General features: G+C 46.3%; 1 long non-coding RNA gene across 1 annotated transcript; it reads left to right on the top strand.

Annotated features, from left to right (window-relative positions):
• Positions 1-13629: 13629 nt before the first annotated feature.
• LOC138431056 (uncharacterized) lies at positions 13630-21305 on the top strand. The gene is made up of 3 exons (XR_011253515.1): positions 13630-13749; positions 17136-17245; positions 20940-21305. It is a non-coding gene; the product is annotated as an uncharacterized lncRNA (long non-coding RNA).
• Positions 21306-25977: the final 4672 nt, after the last annotated feature.

Here is a 25977-nt window from a genome sequence, read left to right as displayed (position 1 = left end):
AAATATAAAGCATGCTATTCTATTTATTTTGTTCCAGAGTAATAAAATGATACTCCATTCGCTTTGACCATATCAGGCCATTTTTCTCTGGGGACAGCGAACTCTCTCCCAATACATCTGAGAAGGAGCTTAAGTAACCCCAAGGGTGACTATTAAATAAAACCGCAAGTGTGAAATCTGTCCCTTTACGGTCTATAGAATCCCACTCCAGGATCTTTTAGTTTCCCTCACGGGCAGCCGGAGACTTTCATCTCTTCTCGGTTCTCGCTGGGCTCTCAGGAATCCAGAGAAGTTGCTGATTACTCCCGGCTTCAGTTCTTTCTGCGCTTCAGTCCTTCTGCTAAGCCACTCCCGGTTCCGCCTCCTCTGAAGCCTGGTGGGTTCTGCCTGCGGCCAGTGCCAGGGCCCCAGCGTTGAAGGAGCCCGAAGCAGAAACGCGGAGGAGTCGCGCCGCCCAGCGGAGAACCTGCCAAAGCACAGGTTGGGGCTCACCCGCTCTTTCCAGGTCTTTCTCGCTATTCTGGATTAGCTGGTGAGAAGGAGCAAGAGGGGAGAGCTATGTATCCCCGCTGCTGCTGCTGCTGCTAAGTCGCTTCAGTGGTGTCCGACTCTGTGTGACCCCATAGATGGCAGCCCACCGCCCCCCTCCCCGTCCCTGGGATCCTCCAGGCAAGAACACTGGAGTGGGTTGCCATTTCCTTCTCCAATGCATGAAAGTGAAAAGTGAAAGTGAAGTTGCTCAGCCGTGTCCGACTCTTAGCGACCCCGCAGACTGCAGCCTACCAGGTCCCTCCGTCCATGGGATTTTCCAGGCAAGAGTACTGGAGTGGGGTGCCATTGCCTTCTCCATGTATCCCTAGGGTGGGATATTTACAAGTAATGCTACTATGAACATTAGGGTGCGTGTATCTTTTTGAATTAGTGTTTCGTTTTGTTTTTTCCGGACAGACGCCCAAGAGCGGAATTGCTGGGTTTGGGGGCAGCTCTATTTTTAGTTCTTTGAGAAACGTCTATGCTGTTTTCCACAGTGACTGCACCAATTGGCATTTCCAGCAACAATGTACAAGGGTTCCCTTTTCTCCAAACCCTCACCAACATTTGTTATTTGTAGTCTTTTTGGTAACAGCCTTTCTGACAGATGGGAAGTGATATCTCATTGTGATTTTGATTTTCAATTCCCTAGTGATCAGCAAGGTTGAGTCTCTTGTCCTGTGGCTGCTGGCCATCTGCATGTCCTCTTTGAAAAAATGTCTATTCAGGTCTTCCATTTCAAAAAATCAGCTTGTTTGTTTTTTTCTTGATGTTGAGTTGTAGGAGCTGTTTATATATTTTGGATAGTCATGCCTTATCAGTGTTATGCCCAAGTCCCGAAATCTCCCAATGACCACCAGGGAGCCAATATCCGATGCAAAAGCAAGAGAGTTTTTATTACCAAGCTCGAGCTGGGGCTCCCACCGATAGGGATGCAGCAGCTATAGGGAGGAGCCCTGAGCTCTGGGTTACATTGCTTATATAGGGTATTCTCCAGCGAAAAATTCGAAAAACAGGAGTCTCCGGGTCTGATTGGTCACCTTCTGGTGAAGGGTTAGGTGTTGAGTTCTGATTGGTTCTCGTTTCCCGGGCTGGCCACGGGTGCTGATTGGTTCCCATTTCCTGGGCTTGATTCCAATTTCCCCTGGGCTGGCCAAGGGTTCTGATTGGTTCGCAGGTGGTGGGGTGAGGTCAGGGGATTTCCAAAGGCTCTTGGATTTCCAAAGGCTCTTGGATTTCCAAAGGCTCTTTTCCAGAACCTTACAAAATGGAGTAGCTTAGATTCTTCCATCAGTTATATCATTTACAAACATTTTCTCAACTCATCATTTTCTTAAAGACTCTTAGTCACCATCATGAATATTGTTCATCACTCCTTGGCACGTTGGTGGACTGTACAGGTGGCTCTACCGAGATGGCCTTCCAACCACTGTCTGTGCTGGGTGAGACCTTGTGTTGGCTGTGGGAGTCACAAAGACTGTTGAGGCACTGTTTGTGCTCTCAAGGAGCTTACTATACAGCATGGAAGCAAGAATATACATTTAAAAATATATACAAAATACATAAAAATACCAGATGGATGCTGCAGGTGCCTTAGTGCTTCAAAGGTGACAGAGACACCAGGGTGCCTTGGAGAGAGGGGCTAGGTCTGGACCTTGAAGGAAAGCATGGTCTTGGCTCAGAGCAAGGGGAGATGGTGATCAGAGGGCAGAGTGAGGAAGGTGCTGGAGATGTGATGGGAACGATGAGTGGACTTACCAGAAACCAGCTGTTAGAACTTGGGTGAGTTATTTAACCTTCCCAAGTCCTGCCTGCCTCCTGTGTACCCCCTCCCAGGGTTGTGATGAAGATAAAATGAAATACTCCACACGAATTTCGTGGCCTAGCACCTAGCACTTTGTGAATGCTCAAAAATATGTCTACGGTTAATAATACAGACTCTGGGCCTTTTGCGGCTGTTGTTGTTTCGTCTCTAAGTTGTGTCCGACTCTGTGACTATAGCCCTCCAGGCTCCTCTGTCCGAGGGATTTCCCAGGCAAAAATACTGGAGTGAATTGCCATTTCCTCCTCCACAGGATCTTCCCAATCCAGGGATGGAATCCATATCTCCCTACACTTGCAGGTGGGTTCTTTATTGCTGAGCCACCAAGGAAGCCCCTTTTGCAGATGAAAGCCATGTTTACCTGGCCTCTCTGATCTCAGGATTTCAAAAGATGTTAGACAGACACCTAATAGCAGATATGACTTTTCTCTGCCTTCTACATAAGACCTTGGAGGCTCAGTCAACAGGCAGTGGTAGAACCAGGAATACACCTGAGGTCACATATTTAGAGCTGAGATGGGATGTTGCAGATGCACTAATGAAGTGGGTTTCAAACTTGAGGGTTCGTAAAACTCACACGAGAAAATTTCTCAAAATTTCCTGAGCCCCACCCAAAGAAGATTCTGATTTAGAAGATCTGGGTGTGGCCTCTGGATTCTGAGTTTTAAACTAGGTTTTCAGGGACTTCCCTTGGTGGTCGGATGGCTAAGACCCCACACTCCCAATTCAGGATGCTGAAAGGTTGTTGTTGAATGAAAAGACGCCGGGATTTTTGGCCTCCAGAGGAGAAGAATTCAATCTGGGGCCAGACATGAGGCTTGATCACTTAGAGCTTTTGTATAATAAAGTTTTATTAAAGTATAAAGGAGATAGAGAAAGTTTTTGACATAGGCATCAGAAGGGGGCAGAAAGAGTACCCCCCTGCTAGTCTTCAGCTGGATGTTATATAGTCACTAGCAGTTTGTTAAGGAAAGAAAGGAATGTCTTAAAACTCAGAATGGCACCAGGTCCCTCACCCATAAAATGCATCTTGGCACCAAATGGTTCATCCTGGGCCATAAAATGATTAACTTGAATTTTATAGAAGGACGGATTACCATACAAATAGTTTCATTTACATAGATTAGGGGAACAACATCTGAGTATAACATGTTGCTTTGTCAAGTAGGTTCTGAGCCATGAGGCGGAACCGACTTGAAGACAGAGTTTGGGGTAAATGCATAGCACATTAGCATCAGTTCAGTTCACTGCAGTCGCTCAGTCGTGTCCGACTCTTTGCGACCCCATGAATCACAGATGCCAGGCCTCCCAATCCATCACCAACCCCCGGAGTTCACTCACACTCATGTCCGTTGAGTCGGTGATGCCATCCAGCCATCTCATCCTCGGTCGTCCCCTTCTCCTCCTGCCCCCAATCCCTCCCAGCATCAGAGTCTTTTCCAGTGAGTCAACTCTTTGCATGAGGTGGCCAAAGTACTGGAGTTTCAGCTTCAGCATCAGTCCTTCCAATGAACACCCAGGACTGATCTCCTTTAGGATGGACTGGTTGGATCTCCTTGCAGTCTAAAGGACTCTCAAGAGTCTTCTCCAACACCACAGTTCAAAAGCATCAATTCTTTGGCACTCAGCTTTCTTTATAGTCCAACTCTCATATCCATACCTGACCACTGGAAAAACCATAGCCTTGACTACATGGACCTTTGTTGGCAAAGTAATGTCTCTGCTTTTCAATATGCTATCTAGCCTGGTCATAACTTTCCTTCCAAGGAGTAAGCGTCTTTTGATTTCATGGCTGCAGTCACCATCTGCAGTGATTTTGGAACCCCCAAAATCAAGTCTGACACTGTTTCCACTGTTTCCCCATGTATTTGCCATGAAATGATGGGACCAGATGCCATGATCTTAGTTTTCTAGGATCTTGGCAATTGAACTTTAAGCCAGTCTTTTCACTCTCCTCTTTCCCTTTCATCAAGAGGCTTTTTAGTTCCTCTTCACTTTCTGCCATAAGGGTGGTGTCATCTGCATATCTGAGGTTATTGATATTTCTCCCAGCAATCTTGATTCCAGCTTGTGTTTCCTCCAGTCCAGCGTTTCTCATGATGTACTCTGCATAAAAGTTAAATAAGCAGGGTGACAATATACAGCCTTGACGTCCTCCTTTTCCTATTTGGAACCAGTCTGTTGTTCCATGTCCAGTTCTAACTGTTGCTTCCTGACCTGCATACAGGTTTGTCAAGAGGCAAGTCAGATGGTCTGGGATTCCATCTCTTTCAGAATTTTCCAGAGTTTATTGTGATCCACACAGTCAAAGGTTTTGGCATAGTCAATAAAGCAGAAATATATGTTTTTCTGGAACTCTCTTGCTTTTTTCATGATCAGCAAATATTGGCAATTTGATCTCTGGTTCCTCTGCCTTTTCTAAAACCAGCTTGAACATCTGGAAGTTCACGGTTTATGTATTGCTGAAGCCTGGCTTGGAGAATTTTGAGCATTACTAGTGTGTGAGATGAGTCTAATTGCGTGGGAGTTTGAGCATCCTTTGGCATTGCCTTTATTTGGGATTGGAATTAAAACTGACCGTTTCTAGTCCTGTGGCCACCGCTGAGTTTTCCAAATTTGCTGGTATATTGAGTGCAGCACTTCCACAGCATCATCTTTCAGGATTTGAAATAGCTCAACTGGAATGCCATCACCTCCACTAGCTTTGTTCATAGTGATGCTTTCTAAGGCCCACTTGACTTCACATTCCAGGATGTCTGACTCTAGGTGAGTGATCACACCATCGTGACTATCTGGGTCGTGAAGCTCTTTTTTGTACAGTTCTTCTGTGTATTCTTGCCACCTCTTCTTAATATCTTCTACTTCTGTTGGGTCCATACCATTTCTATTCTTTATCAAGCCCATCTTTGCATGAAATGTTCCCTTGGTATCTCTAATTTTCTTGAAGAGATCTCTAGTCTTTCCCATTCTGTTGTTTTCCTCTATTTCTTTGCATTGATCACTGAAGGAGGCTTTCTTATCTTTCCCTGCTATTCTTTGCAACTCTGCATTCAGAGTCCAAGGAGCAACGGAGGCCAAGAGGAGCTACTCCAAGTTCAAGGTCAGGAGGGGTGGCAATGAGGAGATACCCCTTGTCCAAGGTAAGGAGCAGCGGCTGCACTTTGCTGGAGCAGCCGTGAAGAGATACTCCACATCCAAGGTGGGAGAAACCCAAGTAAGACGGGAGGTGTTGCGAGAGGGCATCAGAGAGCAGACACACTGAAACCATAATCACAGAAAACTAGCGAATCTGATCACCTGGACCACAGCCTTGTCTAACTCAATGAAACTAAGCCATGTCCTGTGGTGCCACCCAAGACGGACGGGTCGTGGTGGAAAGGTCTGACAGAATGTGGTCCACTGGAGAAAGAAATGGCAAACCACTTCAGTATTCTTGCCTTGAGAACCCCGTGAACAGTATGAAAAGGCAAAATGGTAGGATACTGCAAGGGGAACTCCCCAGGTTGGTAGGGCCCATGAATATGCTACTGGAGATCAGTGGAGAAATAACTCCAGAAATAATGAAGGGACAGAGCCAAAGCAAACACAATACCCAGCTGCGGATGTGACTGGTGATAGAAACAAGGTCCAATGCTGTAAAGAGACAAATTGGGAGTAGTCAAACAGGAGATGGCAAGAGTGAACATCAACATTCTAGGAATCAGCAAACTAAAATGGTCTGGAATGGGTGAATTTAACTCAGATGAGCATTATATGTACTACTGTGGGCAGGAATCCCTTAGAAGAAGTGGAATAGTCATCATGGTCAACAAAAGAGTCTAAATGCAGTACTTGGATGCAATCTCAAAAACGTCAGAATGATCTCTGTTTTTTTCTAAGGCAAACCATTCAATATCACAGTTATCCAAGCCTATGCCCCAACCAGTACCGCTGAAGAAGCTGAAGTTGAACAGTTTTATGAAGACCTACAAGACCTTTTAGAACTAACACCCAAAAGAAGATGTCCTTTTCATTATAGGGGACTGGAATGCAAAAGTAGGAAGTCAAGAAACACCTGGAGTAACAGGCAGATTTGGCCTTGGAATGTGGAATGAAGCAGGGCAAAGACTAATAGAGTTTTGCCAAGAGAATGCACTGGTCATAGCAAACACCCTCTTCCAACAACACAAGAGAAGACTCTACACATGGACATCACCAGATGGCCAACACCAAAATCAGATTGATTATATTCTTTGCAGCCAAAGATGGAGAAGCTCTATACAGTCAGCAAAAACAAGACCAGGAGCTGACCGTGGCTCAGATCCTGAACTCCTTATTGCCAAATTCAAACTTAAACTGAACAAAGTGGGGAAAACCACTAGACCACTCAGGTATGACCTAAATCAAATCCCTTATGATTATACAGTGGAAGTGAGAAATAGATTTAAGGGACTAGATCTGATAGACAGAGTGCCTGATGAGCTGTGGATGGAGGTTCTTGACATTGCACAGCAGACAGGGATCAAGACCATCCCCATGGAAAAGAAATGCAAAAAAGCAAAATGGCTGCCTGAGGAGGCCTTACAAATAGTTGTGAAAAGAAGAGAAGCAAAAAGCACATTAGCATAGCTTAAGACAAACATTTTCATAAGAAAAATGCATCGGTTATCTCAAGGTTTGAGAATAGTTAACTTCAGGTGAAACCAGGTGACATTATGGCAACACAGTATTTTAAGAGAAACCTCCTTTTAAATGTATATAGAGAAGAAAAAAATATCGCTGGTTTGTTACCTCCTGCCACTTAAGAGAGATAAAAATGTCTGACACTTGCAGGCTGTTTCCTCCGTTTGGAGACCCCTGGCCTTCCTGTCTGTTACCCTCTCATTACCCCCTTTTAAAGGGGTGTCGTTCTCATTCCATAACTGTTTCTGAGCTGACACGGGGCGTTGTCCCTAAATTGGTGAGGCAGCTTATTCTCCTAATCCTCATATTGAGGATATCTGATCCAGGGGCCCCAAATCTTAGTTGGAAGAAGCTGTAGCAGTAGCAGAACTTTGAGCAACCAGTTGTAACTGAAAAGCTTTTATGCGGCTAGAAACAAGCCTAGTTACACAGTTACAGATGCAGGGAGCAAACAGCAGTTGTCCACCATGGGGAACCTGTTAAAGTCTCCCAAAGTGAGGCAATTGAGGCTTCAGGAGTATCCATGGCCCCAGTCATCTTGCTCATGTGCTTGGTAAAATGAGTAGCATGCGTGCTCATATCAGGTGCATATGTACAGCATTGGGTATGAATAATGGCACATGTTCTTCCTTGCGCAGCTGTCAGAATATCTAAAGCCAATCTGTTTTGTAAAACCACCTTTCTAACTTGTGCTTGTTCAGCAGTAAGAGCTGAAAGAGCTTTTTGAGACTCTTGTAATGCCTGTTGAGTAAAATTAGTCAAAGCACCCACTCGTAGTATAACATCTGTAGTTCCCAAGGCGGGAACAAGCACTGCAGCCAAATAATCATACCAGTGAAATACAGACCTTGCCCACCGAGTTTTAAGGTGGGGGTAAATTAGCAGGCTTTTCTGGAAGCTCTGAAAATATTAAGCCGTGAGTAAAGGCTAGACCTAGGGTGCATCTCCCTATCCAACCAGGGGGAAGCCATGCCCACAGGTAAGAGCCACATATCCAAAAAGTCCCGTTTGGAGCAAGCCAGTGTGACTGAGATATCCAGTCCCAATTAGTGCCTGGCCAGACAAAGGGAAGACCTGAACTGGGGTTGGAAAACATGGGAATGATTATGTTGCATATCTTCTGAGGCAAAAATTTCAATTGTTTCTAATCATTGTAATTAAGTTGTTGGCTAACTTTTGGGGATGGCTTTGTGCACCAAGCGCAGGCGGCTGCGACCTGGTGCACCAAGCGCGGCCAAGAGGAGTTACCCCACATCCGAGGTCAGGGGCAGTGGCCGAGAGTACCAGGCTGCGACGGCGCAGGAACGGCCGAGAGGAGCTACCCAAGTCCGAGGTCAGGGGTGGTGGCCAGGAGGAGCTACCATGCGTCCGAGGTCAGGGGCAGTGGCTGAGAGGAGCTACCCCACGTCTGAGGTCAGGGATGGCCGGGAGAAGCCACCTTGAGCTCGAGGCCAGGGGCGGCAGCAGGGAAGAGCTACCCCTTGCTGGAGGCCAGGGGTGGCTCCTGAGGCCAGGGTCAGCGGCCGGGAGGAGCAACCTGAGGAGCGGTGGCTTCGCTGGCGCAGGAGGGCCTAGAGGAGACATCCCACATTGAAGGTCAGGAAGGGCGGCAGTAAAGAGACACCCCTTGTCCGAGGTAAGGAGCAGCGGCTGCACGTTGCTGGAGCAGCCGTGAAGAGATACCCCATGCCCAAAGTAAGAGAAACCTAAGTAAGATGGTAGGTGTTGCAAGAGGGCATCAGAGGGCAGACACACTGAAACCATACTCACAGAAAACTAGTCAATCTAATCACACTAGGACCACAGCCTTGTCTAACTCAGTGAAACCAAGCCATGCCCGCGGGGCAATCCAAGATGGGTGGGTCATGGTGGAGAGGTCTGACAGAATGTGGTCCACTGGAGAAGGGAATGGCAAACCACTTCAGTATTCTTGCCTTGAGAACCCCATGAACAGTAGGAAAAGGCAAAATGATAGGACACCAAAAGAGGAACTCCCCAGGTCAGTAGGTGCCCAATATGCTACTGGAAATCAGTGGAGAAATAATTCCAGAAAGAATGAAGAGATGAAGCCAAAGCAAAAACAATACCCAGCTGTGGATGTGACTGGTGATAGAAGCAAGGTCCGATGCTGTAAAGAGCAATATTGCATAGGACCCTGGAATGTGAGGTCCATGAATCAAGGCAAATTGGAAGTGGTCAAACAGGAGATGGCAAGGTTGAACGTCGACATTCTAGGAATCAGTGAACTAAAATGGACTGGAATGGGTGAATTTAACTCAGATGACCATTATATGTACTACTGCGGGCAGGAATCCCTCAGAAGAAATGGAGCAGCCATCATGGTCAACAAAAGAGTCTGAAATGCAGTACTTGGATGCAATCTCAAAAATGACAGAATGATCTCTGTTCGTCTCCAATGCAAAACATTCAGTATCACAGTTATCCAAGTCTGTGCCCCAACCAGTAATGCTGAAGAAGCTGAAGTTGAACGGTTTTATGAAGACCTACAAGACCTTTTAGAACTAACACCCAAGAAAGATGTCCTTTTCATTATAGGGGACTGGAATGCAAAAGTAGGAAGTCAAGAAACACCTGGAGTAACAGGCAGATTTGGCCTTGGAATGTGGAATGAAGCCGGGCAAAGACTAATAGAGTTTTGCCAAGAAAATGCACTGGTCATAGCAAACAAACTTTCCAACAACACAAGAGAAGACTCTACACATGGACATCACAAGATGGTCAACACTGAAATCAGATTGATTATATTCTTCGCAGCCAAAGATGGAGAAGCTCTACACAGTCAGCAAAAACAAGACCAGGAGCTGACTGTTGCTCAGATCCTGAACTCCTTATTACCAAATTCAGACTCAAATTGAAGAAAGTAGGGAAAACCACTAGACCACTCAGGTATGACCTAAATCAAATCCCTTATGATTATACAGTGGAAGTGAGAAATAGATTTAAGGGCATAGATCTGATAGATAGAGTGCCTGATGAACTATGGAATGAGGTTCTTGACATTGTACAGGAGACAGGGATCAAGACCATCCCCATGGAAAAGAAATGCAAAAAAGCAAAATGGCTGTCTGGGTGGCCTTACAAATAGCTGTGAAAAGGAGAGGCGAAAAGCAAAGGAGAAAAGAAAGATATAAGCATCTGAATGCAGAGTTCCAGAGAATAGCAAGAAGAGACAAGAAAGCCTTCTTCAGCGCTCAATGCAAAGAAATAGAGGAAAAGAACAGAATGGGAAAGACTAGAGATCTCTTCAAGAAAATTAGAGATACCAAGGGAACATTTCATGCAAAGATGGGCTCGATACAGGACAGAAATGGTATGGACCTAAGAGAAGCAGAAGATATCAAAAAGAGGTGGCAAGAATACACGGAAGAACTGTACAAAAAAGATCTTCACGACCCAGATAATCATGATGATGTGATCACTAATCTAGAGCCAGACATCCTGGAATGTGAAGTCAAGTGGGCCTTGGAAAGCATCACTATGAACAAAGCTAGTGGAGGTGATGGCATTCCAGTTGAGCTACTTCAAATCTGAAAGATGATGCTGTGAAAGTGTTGCACTCAATATGCCAGCAAATTTGAAAAACTCAGCAGTGGCCACAGGACTAGAAATGGTCAGTTTTAATTCCAATTCCAAAGAAAGGCAATGCCAAAGAATTCTCAAACTACCGCACAAATTGCACTCTTCTCACACGCTAGTAAAGTAATGCTCAAAATTCTCCAAGCCAGGCTTCAGCAACACGTGAACCCTGAACTCCCTGATGTTCAAGATGGATTTAGAAAAGTCAGAGGAACTAAAGATCAAATTGCCAACATCTGCTGATCATGGAAAAAGCAAGAGAGTTCCAGAAAAACATCTATTTCTGCTTTATTGACTATGCCAAAGCCTTTGACTGTGTGGATCACAATAAACTGTGGAAAATTCTGGAAGAGATGGGAATCCCAGACCACCTGACCTGCCTCTTGAGAAATCTGTATGCAGGTCAGGAAGCAACAGTTAGAACTGGACATGGAACAACAGACTGGTTCCAAATAGGAAAAGGAGTACATCAAGGCTGTATATTGTCACCCTGCTTATTTAACTTCTATGCAGAGTACATCATGAGAAACGCTGGGCTGGAAGAAGCACAAGCTGGAATCAAGATTGCCGGGAGAAATATCAATAACCTCAGATATGCAGATGACACCACCCTTATGGCAGAAAGTGAAGAGGACCTAAAAAGCCTCTTGATGAAAGTCAAAGAGGAGAGTGAAAAAGTTGGCCTAAAGCTCACCATTCAGAAAACGAAGATCATGACATCCGGTCCTATCACTTCATGGGAAATACATGGGGAAACAGTGTCAGACTTTATTTTTGGGGGCTCCAAAATCACTGCAGATGGTGATTGCAGCCATGAAATTAAAAGACGCTTACTCCTTGGAAGAAAAGTTATGACCAACCTATATAGTATATTCAAAAGCAGAGACATTACTTTGCCGACTAAGGTCCGTCTAGTCAAGGCTATGGTTTTTCCTGTGGTCATGTATGGATGTGAGATTTGGACTGTGAAGAAAGCTGAGCGCCGAAGAATTGATGCTTTTGAACTGTGGTGTTGGAGAAGACTCCTGAGAGTCCCTTGGACTGCAAGGAGATCCAACCAGTCCATTCTGAAGGAGATCAGCCCTGGGATTTCTTTGGAAGGAATGATGCTGAAGCTGAAACTCCAGTACTTTGTCCACCTCGTGAGAAGAGTTGACTCATTGGAAAAGACTCTGATGCTGGGAGAGATTGGGGGCAGGAGGAGAAGGGGACGACCGAGGATGAGATCGCTGGATGGCATCACTGACTCGATGGACGTGAGTGTGAGTGAACTCCGGGAGTTGGTGATGGACAGGGAGGCCTGGCATGCTGCGATTCATGGGGTGGCAAAGAGTCGGATATGACTGAGCGACTGAACTGAACTGAACTGAACTTGTGTGTTTTCAGCATATAGGTGCAGAAGATATTAGACGTCTTTTCTCAGGAGTTAGCCATATAACCTCATCTCATATTTGATAAACGTCAGGTAAAAAACCATTAGATCTAGACCTATTTGCCTTATGTGTAGCAAAATAGTCATTGAACCGAGCCAATGTATAATCAAAATTAAAAATCACATTATGTCTATAGTTAAAGTGAAACGTGTTGCACCATCCATTTTAGGGTTGTTAGATGTCGTCAGATGAAAAAGAGACATCGCATATGATTGTTGTCGAAGGTATTCATAGACTTGGAGGAAGTCTTTTCCTTGAAGTGGAGATATCCACCATGGGAAGCCTTCCACTGATGACTAGGGGAGTGCTCCGCAGAAGCAGCGTAGGAGTGAGCCCAGGACGGGAAGGCATTGTCTTGAGGATCAAACAGCAGACCCAGGATTTTTGCAGCCAGCAGAAGTAAGCTCACATAGGGTATCAGGCCCATCTGAAAAGTACAAAGTCAGAGCATAGAAAGTAAAGACACAAAATGAAGTCACTTAGTTTTGGTCAGGATGCCACCTCTTAACTCGAGTATGATGTACCCACGAATCAATTCCTGGCACTTTGACAGCTGTGGGAGAAGAAAGAATAACCTGGTAAGTGCCTTCCCAGAGGGGCTCGAGGGATGGGCCCCCAGATCCCAACGTTTCTATGAGGACCTCGGTTCTTGGCTCAAACAGAGGCTTACTTGACTCAGACTGGGTCAGGAGTCGTCTCCCAGAGTTTTGTTAATGTCTGTTGAAAAGCCGAGAGCTGAGTTACATAGCTAGTTAATTTCAAGGCTTCAGGGTCTATAACAATGTCTGTGTGTAAGAAAGGCCTTCCATAAATGCATTCAAAGGGGGACAGTCCCTCCTTTTTGGGGGCAGTTCGAGCCCTCATTAAAGTTCTGGGTAGGACTTTAATCTAATTGTCTTGTGTCTCTTGAGTTAATTTGTGCAAATGTCTTTTGATAATGGCATTAGCTTTTTTAACCTTTTGTGATGATTGGGGTCTCCAGGAACAGTGTAAGTGATATTTTATTCCTAGAGTTTTAGATACCCCCTGAGTTACAGCAGCTTTAAAGGCGGAGACATTGTCACTCTGAAGGCTCCGTGGCAGCCCAAACCTGGGGATAATTTCATGGATTAAAATCTTTATAACCTCTTAGCCTGTTCACTACGACAGGGAAAAGCCTCAATCCATCCAGTAAAAGTATCTACCCAAATTTGTAAGCAAGAATATCCATTAGCTTTTGGCATATGAGTAAAATCAATTTCCCAGTCCTCTCCAGGATACTTCTCACTTAGTTGTAACCCAGATTTTGTTAGCTGTTCAGTCTTTGGGTTATTTTTCTGACAAACTTTACACCTTTTGATAGCGTTCTTTAAAGTTTTCATTACATTTTACCTTCAAACAAATGAGAAGCCATTTGATAAGTACTCTCTGTACCCAAATGATAACTCTGATGTAAACCCTTAAGAATTTTGCACTGAGCATTTTCAGGAATTATTAATCGCAGATCCTCGGACTGTAACCATCTTTTATCAGTAATCTTTGCTCCTCTTTCTTCATGTCTTTTTAGTTTTTCCTCAGTATATTGTGGTTTTTCCTGTTCCACAGGACCGGTCAGATCAAAGGCGTCTGCAGTGAAGGGGTTTCGTCAAGTGCTGCTTTTCTCGCTGGACAGTCAGCCAACTGATTACCTTTGGCTACTTTACGCCCATCCCTCCCGTGCCCTTGGTAATGTATAACAGCTACTTTTTTGGACAATAGCTTCTCTGGTGGCTCAGAGGTTAAAGCGTCTGCCTCCAATGTGGGAGACCTGGGCTCGATCCCTGGGTCAGGAAGATCCCTTGGAGAAGGAAATGGCAATCCACTCCAGTATTCTTGCCTGGAGAATCCCATGGACGGAGAAGCCTAGTAGGTTACAGTCCATGGGGCTGCAAAGAGTCGGACACGACTGAGCGACTTCACCTTCACCTTAGCAGTTAAAAGTCTCGATCTCTCTGAAATGTTGAATAGGTTCTCCTGTTGTTGTTTTAAACTGTTTTTCTTTCTATATTGTAGCATGAGTATGTAAAGTCAAATAAGCATACTTAGAATCAGTGTCGGAGAAGGCAATGGCACCCCACTCCAGTACTCTTGCCTGGAAAATCCCATGGACGGAGGAGCCTGGTAGGCTGCAGCCCATGAGGTCGCTAAGAGTCAGACACGACTGAGCGACTTCACTTTCACTTTCCACTTTCATGCTTTGGAGAAGGCAATGGCAACCCACTCCAGTGTTCTTGCCTGGAGAATCCCAGGGATGGAGGAGCCTGGTGGGCTGCTGTCTATGGGGTCGCACAGAGTCAGACATGACTGAAGCGACTTAGCAGCAGCAGCAGCAGCAGAATCAGTGTAGATATTTACTCGATGTCCTTTGTTTAACTCTAGAGCTCAGGTCAGAGCCACAGGCTCCGCTAACAGCACTGGTTCCCCGGGGGAGAGATTTTGCTTTTAAAACCTGTTCAGCAGTCACCACGGCACATAACCTGCTTTATGCTTTCCATCCCGAACAAAAGAACTGCCATGTGTAAATATGTCCACGTCAGGATTGTTTAATGGGGTATCCATTAGATCCTCCTGGGCTGCATAGTTTAAAGTTAGCTTAAACTTGGGAACAATCATGATCAGGTGTTTCATTTTCCTTCTCAGGATGGAAAGTGGCAGGATTTAAATTTCCACAAACTTTAAGCTTAGTTATTGGACTTTTTAACAACAATGACTGATATTTAAGAAGCCTACTGTCTGTCATCCAAATATTAACCTTAGAATTTAAGATTCCATTCACATCATGAGAAGTCAGTACAGTAAGGTTTCATCTATTAATTATTTTTAAAGCTTCAGGAGCTAATAAAGCCGCTGCCCCAATTACTCTTAGGCAGTGGGGCCACCCACGTGAAATTACGTCTAATTTTCTGTTTAGATAAACAATAGATTGTTGGTGAGTCAAAACTCCCAAGGCCACACCTTTTCTTTCAGTGACAAACAAGTTAAATTTTGACCCTGTGGGCAAGCTCAGAGCTGGAGCTTGTAGGAGAGTAGTCTGAAGAACCTTAAAAGCCTTTTGAGTTTCTGGAGACCAAACCAGTTTGTCGGTTTGGGCCTGTTGAGTTTCAGCTATAAGTTTATATAAAGGCCGGGCAAGTTCCGCATAACCCGGAATCTAAACGTGACAGTAATCTGTGATTTCCAAAAATCTTCTCAATTGTCTTAAAGTCATAGATAGGGGATAATTTAGTATAGGTTTAATTTTCTCAGGGCCTATGGCCCTAGTCCCTTCTGATATGATTAGGCCCAGATATCTAACCGATTGTTGACGAAGCTGAGACTTTTTTCTTGATGTCTTGTAACCACAGCCTGCCAGAAAGTTTAAGAAATCTTCTGAGGCTCACGAACAAGCTTCCTCTGTCTCAGCACAGAGCAAAATATCATCTACATATTGTAACACCACCACTTCAGAGCTATTAAGGTTTTGTAGATCCTGTGACAACTTTGTCCAAATAAGTGAGGACTGTCACGGAATCCCTGGGGCAAAACTATCCAGGTTAACTGAGAAGCTGGCTGCATAGGGTCTTCAAAGGCAAATAGAAATCGGCTTTCCTCCACCAAAGGCACTGAATAGAAAGCATCTTTCAAATCAGTTACTAAGAAATATTTGGCTCGTTCAGGAATTTCAGACAACAGGGTATAAGGGTTAGGCACCACGGGGCGTAAAGGAACCACAGCCTCATTTATTATTTGTAAATCTTGAACTAGTCTCCATCTACCATTTGAGTTCTTTATACCCAAAATAGGAGTGTTGCAGGGACTGTTACAGGGAATTAATAGTCCCTGCTCTTTTAAATGTTCAATGATGGGTTTTAACCCTTCCTCAACCTCAGGTTTCAGTGGATACTGTTTCTTATGTGGAAATAAGTGTGGGTCTTTGAGCTTGACAGCTACAGGAATAGCATTTTATGCTCGACCCACAGATTTTCCATCAGCCCAGACTCTAGGATTTACATTTTGTTTAACTAAAGGGAGAGAAAGGGAGGGCTCCATATTCATGAAAACAGAGGCATGGACCTTGTTCAGTATGCTGCTAAGTTGCTTCAGTCGTGTCCAACTCTGTGCAACCCCAGAGACGGCAGCCCACCAGGCTCCCCTGTCCCTGGGATTCTCCAAGCAAGAATACTGAAGTGGGTTGCCATTTCCTTCTCCAATGCATGAAAGTGAAAAGTGAAAGTGAAGTCGCTCAGTCGTGTCCCACTCTTTGCAACCCCATGGACTGCAGTCTACCAGGCTCCTCCGTCCATGGGATTTTCCAGGCAAGAGTACTGGAGTGGGTTCTCCATTGCCTTCTCCATATCCCTCCCCAAAAGGGGTGAGGGAGATTCTGGCACAATCAGAAACTCGTGTGAAAATAGCACATAATCCCAGTTATAAGATAAAGAATAACTGAAATAATACCTTTTGGCTCATCTAGACAGTCTCATTATGGAAGCAGATCGGGAAGAAAGTGGGCCAGGGGCTTTAGTAAGTACAGAGTAAGTTGTCCCAGTATCTAAAAGGAAATTGATGGATTGGCTCCTCACAATTATTAATACCTGGGGTTCCTCAGGTGTAATTAGGACGGGAGCTTGTGTGGGGACCCCCGGGCACCTTCAGTCTTGCTTGTCTTGAGAGTCTGACCCCTGAGACCTATGCCTCTGGGGACAGTCTCTCTTACAGCATGGTCCTTTGTAGACCGGACATGGAGCCGGGGGCGGCTTAGATACCTGAGGGCAATCCCTCTTGAGGTGCCCCTCTTTTTCACAGTAATAGCAAGCCCATCTCTTTTCACCTGGGTCCCTCTGGGCATTTTTCTCAGGCTGTTTAAGAACGTTTTTTATAGCCATTGTGAAGGCTTCCACCTTTTCCTTTGTCTTTTTCTGCCTTTCTTTCTTTCCTCATATTTCCTACCATAATAGACTGTCTGAGCCAGTCGTAACAGAGTATTTAAAGACTGATTTGGTCTTTACGCCCATTTTAATAGCTTATGGCAGATATCTGGAGTCTACTGAGAAACCTATCCTTTAAGACCACTTTTTTCTTGTTCTTTACAGAACCCGTCTAATTGTAAAACAGTGTTATACTTAAGAGACCCTCCAACTGGCCACTGTTCGCCGTCCTCCAGTGGATACCGTGGCCACGCAGTATCACATAGGAAGACCAGGTGTGTCTTCTTTAAGCCCTGGGGATCAAATCTACCCCTATTTTTCAGGATACAGTTCAAAGGAGTGAGGCTGGAATTGTTAGCTCCCATCTGTAAGAAAGAAAAAAGCAACCAGTGCCATCTTTTTGCAGGAGGCGTCCCTCCTTGCTCTAGATGGGGGTGTAGACAGACTTTACACCAAAAGCTTTTCCTTCCTGGTCGGACTTAGTCAGTTCCTTATCGATGCAGGTGCTGTACTCGTCCCTCTCGGTTCTACCACCGAGGCAGGGTGGGGATGTACCAGGGGTGGGTCTGATGGCATCCTTACCTCACATCCAGCTCTTCACCATTAACCTTGCTTGCCTCTGATGTCACCCTGGGTGCAATCAGAGTAACCTTCCGGAATGCCTCCCGAGCTAAGACCTCTGGGGGAAACATTCGTCACCGGAGCGCCCGTGCTGAGTATATTCCTGACCACAACAAGAGCAAAATGAACATAAAACTGAGATGTTCCTTCCAAGCATCACCACACCAGAATAAGAGCCTCCTCTGGTCCACTAAGAGCCAGTGTTACCAAAGCGAAAAACCCATTGCGGTCCCAATCTGAGTAACCTTTAACCTCAGAGATGTTCTTGGAGCTAGAGCTCCATCTAGCTTCTGAACTTTACATTCCTAGCAAGGCTAGGTGCCTTCCTGACTACCAATCCAAGTTTGGGACCTAAGCCACAGTAACAGTATAGATCACAAGTCCCTTGAAAGTCGATGATCCGATAGATTAGGTTAGTACTTCTAATTCCCAAGGAGTTATGAACTGGTCAAAGAGACCGAAAATTTTGACTGCGAAAGGGGAGTTTGGTCCACATGCTATGCCCATTTTTGGTCGGTTCCCAAAGGAGACATTCGGTGCCTCCTGGCATTGGCAGGTCGGTATAAACCCCCCACAGGTTTCTGCCATAAGCCGTATGAGATCACCGTGGAACTGCAGAGCAGGGCTCCTCACTTGCTTCGTGCAGGGCATGTCATTCATTCACACAAGCACACCGTAGAGTTAGTAAAGCACAGCAGAAAACGTGTTCCCTAAGAGAACAAAGAACTAGAGCTCCAAGCATCCTTACCTTCTCCTGAAGGATCCGGGACGAGCCCCCAAGATGAAAGGTTGTTGTTGAATGAAAAGACGCCAGGATTCTTGGCCTCTGGAGGAGAAGAATTCAATCCTGGGCCAGAGATGAGGCTTGATCACTCAGGGCTTTTGTATAATAAAGTTTTATTAAAGTAAAAAGGAGATAGAGAAAGCTTATGACATAGGCATCAGAAGGGGGCAGAAAGAGTACCCCCCCTAGTCTTCAGCTGGATAGTCACTGTGTGTGTGCGTGTGTGTTAGTCACTCAGTCGTGCCTGGCTCTTTGCGACCCCATGGACTGCAGTCCACCAGGCTCCTCTGCCCATGAGATTTTCCAGGCCCAGGATACTGGAGTGGGTTGCCATTTTCCTTCTCTAAGGGAACTTCCCAACCCAGGGATCGAACCCGGGTCTCTTGCATTGCAGGCAAATTCTTTACCAACTGAGCTACAAGGGAAGCTGTTAATGAAAGAAAAGAATGTCTTAAAACTCAGAATGGCACAGGCCCCTCACCCATAAGGTGCATTTTGGATCATCTTGGCACCAAATGGTTCATCCTGGGCCATAAAATGATTAACTTGAATTTTATAGAAGGACAGATTACCATAGAAATAGTTTCATTTGCATAGATTAGGGGAACAACATCTGAGTATAACATGTTGCTTTGTCAAGTAGGTTCTGAGCCATGAGGCGGAACCACCTTGAAGACAGAGTTTGGGGTAAATGCATAGCACATTAGCATAGCTAAAGACAAACATTTCCATAAGAGAAATGCATTGGTTATCTCAAGGTCTGAGAATAGTTAACTTCAGGTGAAACCATGTGTCATTATGGCAACACAGTATCTTAAGAGAAACCTCCTTTGAAATTTGTGTAGAGAAGGAAAAACATATTGCTAGTTTGTTTCCTCCTGCTGCTAAAGAGAGATAAAAATGTCTGACACTTGCAGGCTATTTCCTCCCTTTGGAGACCTCTGGCTTTCCTGCCTGTTACCCTCTCAGTGCCTGGGTGCAATCCCTGGTTGGGGAACTGGATACCACACGCTGCTACTAAAAGTTCCGATGCTGCAACTAAGACCTGGCCCAGCCAAATAAGTCAATAAAAATAAATAAATAAACTAGGCTTTCAGGTGGTAGTCTACCACACTTCGAGACATACTGGTCTCTTTAATAGTCAGAACAAAGCTCCGTCTTCTGTTTGGGGCTTGGCCCCTGCATGACCGACAGAAGCATCTCCAGGCTTTTTTATCCAGTGATGAAATGTACATAATTTACATTACAAAATTTTGTCTTCTGGGGGAAAGGCACGACAGAATACAGACTCAAATGTTGTAGGCTGACTCAGGTTTATTAATGAAGCAAAATTGATTTCTCCGAAAAGTGAAAAGCGACGCAGGTCCTTGAGGGAAGGAACCTTTCAGCTGCCCCTACCAGGATCCCTGATCCTGGGACAAGTTGTAAAAGGCTTGGAATTGGCTGATCCATGGCCTGAACCTGCCCCTTCCCACTGCTGGCAACTCAAGGTGTTTCTTGGCATTGCTCCCATCACTGACTCCATACATGTGGAAATTAATTTAGGACGAATGGCCATACCCCAATGTTGAGTCTTCTCATCCAGAAAGATGGCATGCCTTAATCTGGATGAGCTGTTCACCTACATTTCAGCTTTTCTTTCCTCCCGAGGTGGGACAGGTGTGGGGAGTGGATGGAAAAGGTGGTGCCCGCCCTGTCAAGGCAGCACCGCACCCTCTTATGCTGCAGGTAAAGGGTGAGCCATCCAGACCACATTTCTGCTTGGGGAGGCTTCCCTGATGCTCAGTTCTTGTCCACCCTTGTTCATTGGGCATTTATGGGGTGGTGCTAGTGGTAAAGAACCTGTCTGCCAACGCAGAAGACAAGAGACACTGGTTTGATGCCTGGGTCGGGAAGATCCCCCGGAGGAGGGCATGGTAACCTGCTCCAGTATTCTTGCCTGGAGAATCCCATGGACCAAGGAGCCTGGAGGGCTACAGTCCATGGGGTCTCAGAGTCAGACAGGACTGATGCAACTTAGCATGCTTGCTCATCAGGTCCATTCTTTCCCAAGGTCAAGGATGGAAGGATCTCCCCACCCTTGTCCACCCTAGAACTTTAGCCAGAGAGGGCATTCGGGATGCAAAGGGAGCGGTGCCTGTGAAACTTTGGCTTTGTTCCATTGTTCACTCTTGCTCCGTATACTTTTGCTAGTATTTTGTGCATCCATTTAAATAATATTGGTCTTGTCTGTGTGTGTGTGTGTGTGCACTTGACAAATGTTGGTGTTAAGGTAATGTCGAACTTCCAAGAAATGAAATGGAAAGCCTCTTGTCCTGTGCGCTGCAGCAGGCAAAAAGCAGGGACTATTAGCTATCACTGTGCCAGCTGGCCTCAGGGAGTTTTGTGCAAAAAAGGCGCAGAAAAGGAACAGTTAGAAATACTACTTGGTGGGGGAGTGGTCTCTGGAACTGGCAGACAGAGCATCCTGTTTCCAGATGTTCGCCACATGGAACAGATTGCATCTCCACCGTCCCAGCTGGCTTAGATCGTCAACTGCACTGACCTCACAGCTCACTTGTCAGAATTTCACAGGACACTCCTGTCTGGGTCTGAGCCACCTCTTCCCTGCCATCCCCCGACCCCAGCTGCGGCTCTCAGCCCTGCGCTCCAACATAGGACACGCGGAGGAGCAAGGAGGAGCCCCGCGGAGGAGCAAGGAGGAGCCCCGCGGAGCGCCGAGGGGCGGAGGGAGACCTGGCTTCACAGTCTGCCGACGATGTGTCTTCCTTGCCGAGGCCAAGGCGAGTGAGCGGGGCTCTGGCTGCCCGAATGCAGGGCCAGGCTGTACAGGCGCCGAGGCTCCTCGGTGGCCTTAAAAGTAATGTTCACCACAGTTGGTCTTTTTAATTAAAAAAAAAAAAAAGGCTATAAGATGCAAGGAGATGAAACTGTGAGTCTAATTTTCTTCATCTTTGTGGAAGAGGAGGTTTTGCTGGAAAGGTTTTCTCACCAGCAGGTTAATGGACTGCTGTAGTCAGGCGCTCCATTTTGAATGGCACTGGGAAGTAAGAAAAACCTTTTCCTATTTTATAGTTAGTTCCCCGGAGCCTGTTGGATGGACTAGGTGATGTGTGCTGCAGGGCGGGGGTTGGGGGGCGACTGGGCGGGTAATGGAAAGGGATGGAGGAAGGCCCCGAGTGTCTTGTTAGAGACACTGGTCACTCTTCTCAGCTAGAACCAGATCACCTATATATGCTTCCCTGGAGGCTCAGTGGTAAAGAATCTGCATGCCGGTACAGGAGATGCAAGCTCAATCCCTGGGTCAGGAAGATCCCTGGAGTAGGAAAGGGAATCCCACCCCAGTGTTCTTGCCTGGAGAATTCCATGGACAGAGGAGCCTGGCGGGCTACAGTCCATGGGGTTGCAAAGAGTGAGACATGACTGAGCATGTATGCATATATAAATTATATTTTATGTACAATTATATCTTACATCATTACCTGTAAATATAACTACATATAGTTTTTAAACTATATGAAGAAGTGAAGTGAAAGTTGCTCAGTTGTGTTTGACTCTTTGCGATCCCATGGTCTACAGTCCATGGAATTCTCCAGGCCACAATACTGGAGTGGGTAGCCTTTCCCCTTCTCCAGGGGATCTTCCCAACCCAGGGATCGAACCCAGGTCTCCCGCATTGCAGGCTGATTCTTTATCAGCTGAGCCACAAGAGAAGCCCAAGAATACTGGAGTGGGTAGCCTATCCCCTCTCCAGTGGATCTTCCTGACCCGGGAATCAACACAGGTCTTCTGCATTGCAGGCAGATTCTTTACCAACTGAGCTATCAGGGAAGCCCTATTTAACTATATAGTTAGCTATAAATAACTATATATTATATATACTTTAATAAAAATACTTGTATTATAAAATGTGAAAAATATCTGTGAGAAAGAGAGGAAGTGCTATTTGATTTAAGGAACACTGTTCACTTCAATATACAGACATTTTAACTAAATTACATAAAGGTTTTCCTAAACTCCACCTTAGGGTTTATGAATGAAATTCCTTTCTGACATTGTTCATGATAAAGATTTAAATCATGATGAAGATTTAAAATTAGAGTATAATGTGCCTGGAACAATACTGACACAGAAATAATTGCTTTTATTTTTTTGGTTGTGCTTCATGACCTGTGGAATCTTAGTTCCCCATCCAGGAATTGAACCCAAGCCTTCATGGAGCCCTAAGCACTGGATCACCAGGGAATTCCCTTTGTTCTGCAACCCCCCCCACCGCCCCCACCCCAGCTTTGGTTTTTTAGACACCACAGATGTGCCGGTGATTCTTCTGTGACCCTGGAATGGGAGGAGACCTGAAAATGACTGAGGTTGAACTGTCTCACCACACAGGCAAGTCGACTCAATACGACTTGGAAAAATCTAGAATGTGGCATTTTTTAGTATGACTGTTCTGTAATAAAATTCATGACCATTATATATATATATATATATACATATATATATATATATAATCTCATTAAAACTCACATCACTCCTACTGAGTAAATAGATATTACTGTTGTCCCCAATTTGCAGAGGACATCAAGCCTTTAACTCAGTTACTCACAGCTACCAGGTGGTGGGGGGAACCACCTGAAAGGGATCATCCTCCTCCTTCGAATTCTACTTTGCATAATTGGCTATGGACTTTTCATTTTTAAATCTGTCTAAACCTTTATTATGAAGTTGTTTCTCCTGAATCCCTTCATGGGAATTGAATTCATTATATAGTGCAGATCTAGCCGGTCACTGCAGCCATATGGCGAGCTCCGCTGATGGACGGTTGCTTGGTGGAGAACAGGAGGGTGTCACTCACTGCATCTCCCCAAGCCTCCTTGCTTTCCACCACGCAGGAAGCAGGGAAAGGAAATGCAGGCTCAGCGTCATTAAAAAAGAAAAAAAAAATTCTGAAAAAAAGTCAAAGAAACACCTATAAGAGAGTCCTTTGTAATAGTAACATTTTGGTCACCCGAACAGAAACCCTTTGATAAGATCCCCAGGAGCGTAAATAATTCTCTCTCACTCTCCGAGTACGGATGGCTGCGGGTCAACTCTGAAACAAGATGACCGGTTCCACCAGCATCAATAAGGCCCTAATCCTGGAGGGAGGAAGTGAGGTTCGGTTTCCACTGCTGCTATTAAAAAAAAAAAAAAAAATCAGGGCTTTGTTTCCATGATTGCTCTTTCAGTCGTTGTAACACACAGCAGTTCGCTTTGGCAGGAAAAGCGCCTTCTGAACACAAAGGGCTGTGGTTTTGCGGGAGTCGCGCTGGGCCGGCAGGATGTTCCGCCCTGAGGCCACTGGGTGGCGCTCGAGGAGTCGGGATCGCGGGGGAGGGACCCCAGGCCCCCCGCGCCCCGATCCTAGCGCTTCCAGCTCCGTCCTCTTCCAAGTGGGCCACACGCGGAGGTGACTCCAAAACCGCGAGAGTGAGCCCATCCCTCCTCCCAAAGCCATTTTCAGTGAGGACACTCTTGGTTTGCTCCCTCTTACACAAAGACGAGTAAAAGCGTATTTAGAAATGATGTTTGACTTGTAAAATGCTGTGTGTATTGGTCTGTACTCCCCAGCGTCTCCGCCTTCCCCGAGGGCCAGCGGATGGTCTTCCCTTGCGTTTTGAATCCTGGGTACCACCCCCTTCGACCTCTCCAGGGAGCGACCAGGCCTTAGAGGTCAACCCTTCCCCTGGGCTGCTCTCTTGAATAATCTTGCTTAACACTCCTCTTCTTGGAAACCAACCATGAGAAATAAGAGGTGCCCAACGCCCCCGCCCCACTGCACCTTTAGCTACAGATTGCCTGCCGCCTGGCTCCTATTCCCAACAAAGAAAATGGATTTGTCCTTGAGCATGGCCCCGACTTCTTTCCTACTCTTTACTCAGATCCACCGGGTATAGTTTCTAACTCTCTAGCTCCCTGAAACTGGGTTTGCTCATCATCCCAAATCCAAGAGATGCTTCTATCTTTTCTCTGTTTTGTTTGATACAGATCATCCCTGTCTCCTCCTAAACCTGCTAAACTTCCAAACCACCCCTTGGCTCCTGAGACCTTCCTTGGGCTTCCTCCAAGGCCCCAGGCCTCCCAGACACCCCCATCCCATAATCCCCACCCCGCTTCTGGAATCCACTTGCCCACAGCACTGTGCAGAGCTGTGGCTGGGAGTGCACAGAAGTCCCCACTAGAGGGTAGTGAACTTGGGCCTGGTAGACAAGGTGACGAGTTCTCAGTCTCCATTTATTTATTTATTTACAAATAGCCCAGTAAAGAATCTGCCTGTAATGTAGGAGACCAGGGTTCAATCCCTGAGTTGGGAAGATTCCCCTGGAGAAGGAAATGGCAACCCACTCCAGTCTTCTTGCCTGGAGAATCCCATGGACAGAGGAGCCTGGCGGGCTACAGTTCCACGGGGTCACAGAGTCCGACATGACTGAGTGACTAAACCGTCACCCCCGTTTATTTGTTTGGCTGTGCTGGATCTTAGTTGCCCCTTGGAGTATCTTTGATCTTCATTGCAGCATGAGGGATCCAGTTCCCGGACCAGGGATCGAACCTGGGCTCTCTGCATCGGGAGCGTGGAATCTCAGCCACTGAACCATGAGGGAAGTCCCCTCATTTGTTTTTCCTACGTTAAAAGGAACTGGGGGAGGATCTCCAGTCCTGGGCAGGTCCCCCTGATCAGAGGACATGTGAGGGGCATAGTGGGAAAGAGGGTTGGACAGTGTGTGGAAGGTGTTCAGGGCTGGGCCAGCCGTCTTGCGACCCCACCTCACAGACTCCACATTATCGTGGAGAGGCTGAGCGGGGGGCCGCTTCTTGGGGAGGGGGCTTGGGGAAGGTCAGCGTCCCTCCCTGGCTCCCCCATAGAAGGCTGGTGGAGGCGCTCCAGTTCCTTACTGCTGTCTGACAAACCATCCCAAAGCTTAGTTGCTGACAGGTCAGATCTGCCATTTGGATGGGAATCGGGGAGTGGGAGAAGGCTCATCTCGCCTCCACGTGGCATCACCTGCAGCTCCTCGGGGGCTGAGGATCCTCTGACAAGATAGCTTTTGCCCGGGGAAGAGAGTCGGCGTTGGCTCTTGGTCCAGAGCTCAGCTGGTGCTGAGAGCCCGGGGCCTGGGTTCCTGTCCCCACGGGGCTCTCCCCAGAGGCCTGGCCTTTCTTACATTTAGCTGGCTGGTACCTGAGGGGCAGAAAGGGGACATTCCCAGTTTCTTAAGGCCTGGTCCCCAGATTGGCACAGCAGTTATCTCGCATTCACTGTATTCTGTTGGTTAAATGGTTGCCGGCTCTACTTCAAGAGTACAGAGATGCCTCCTGTGGGTCGAAGGAGTACAGGAGAGTTAATCTGGGGCCATGTTTTCACGGCCACACCTAAGAGTCTGCCGTTACCCCTCTCTCCTCCCTGGGCTGCTTGTTAACCTTCCCCTCCGTCCTTTCAGTTGGGGCTGCGTGGGGACAGTCACTGAAGTGGAGCCCAGGAAATCATGACCACAGCTCACACCCTTTCTCTCTCCACCCCAACCGCTTCCTTGAAGGGTGGCCAAGCTTGCAGATGAAAGAAAG

Source organism: Ovis canadensis, chromosome 26, assembly GCF_042477335.2.
Source record: "Ovis canadensis isolate MfBH-ARS-UI-01 breed Bighorn chromosome 26, ARS-UI_OviCan_v2, whole genome shotgun sequence".
Classification (NCBI taxonomy): domain Eukaryota; kingdom Metazoa; phylum Chordata; class Mammalia; order Artiodactyla; family Bovidae; genus Ovis; species Ovis canadensis.
This window is presented reverse-complemented; position numbering and strand designations above follow the sequence as displayed.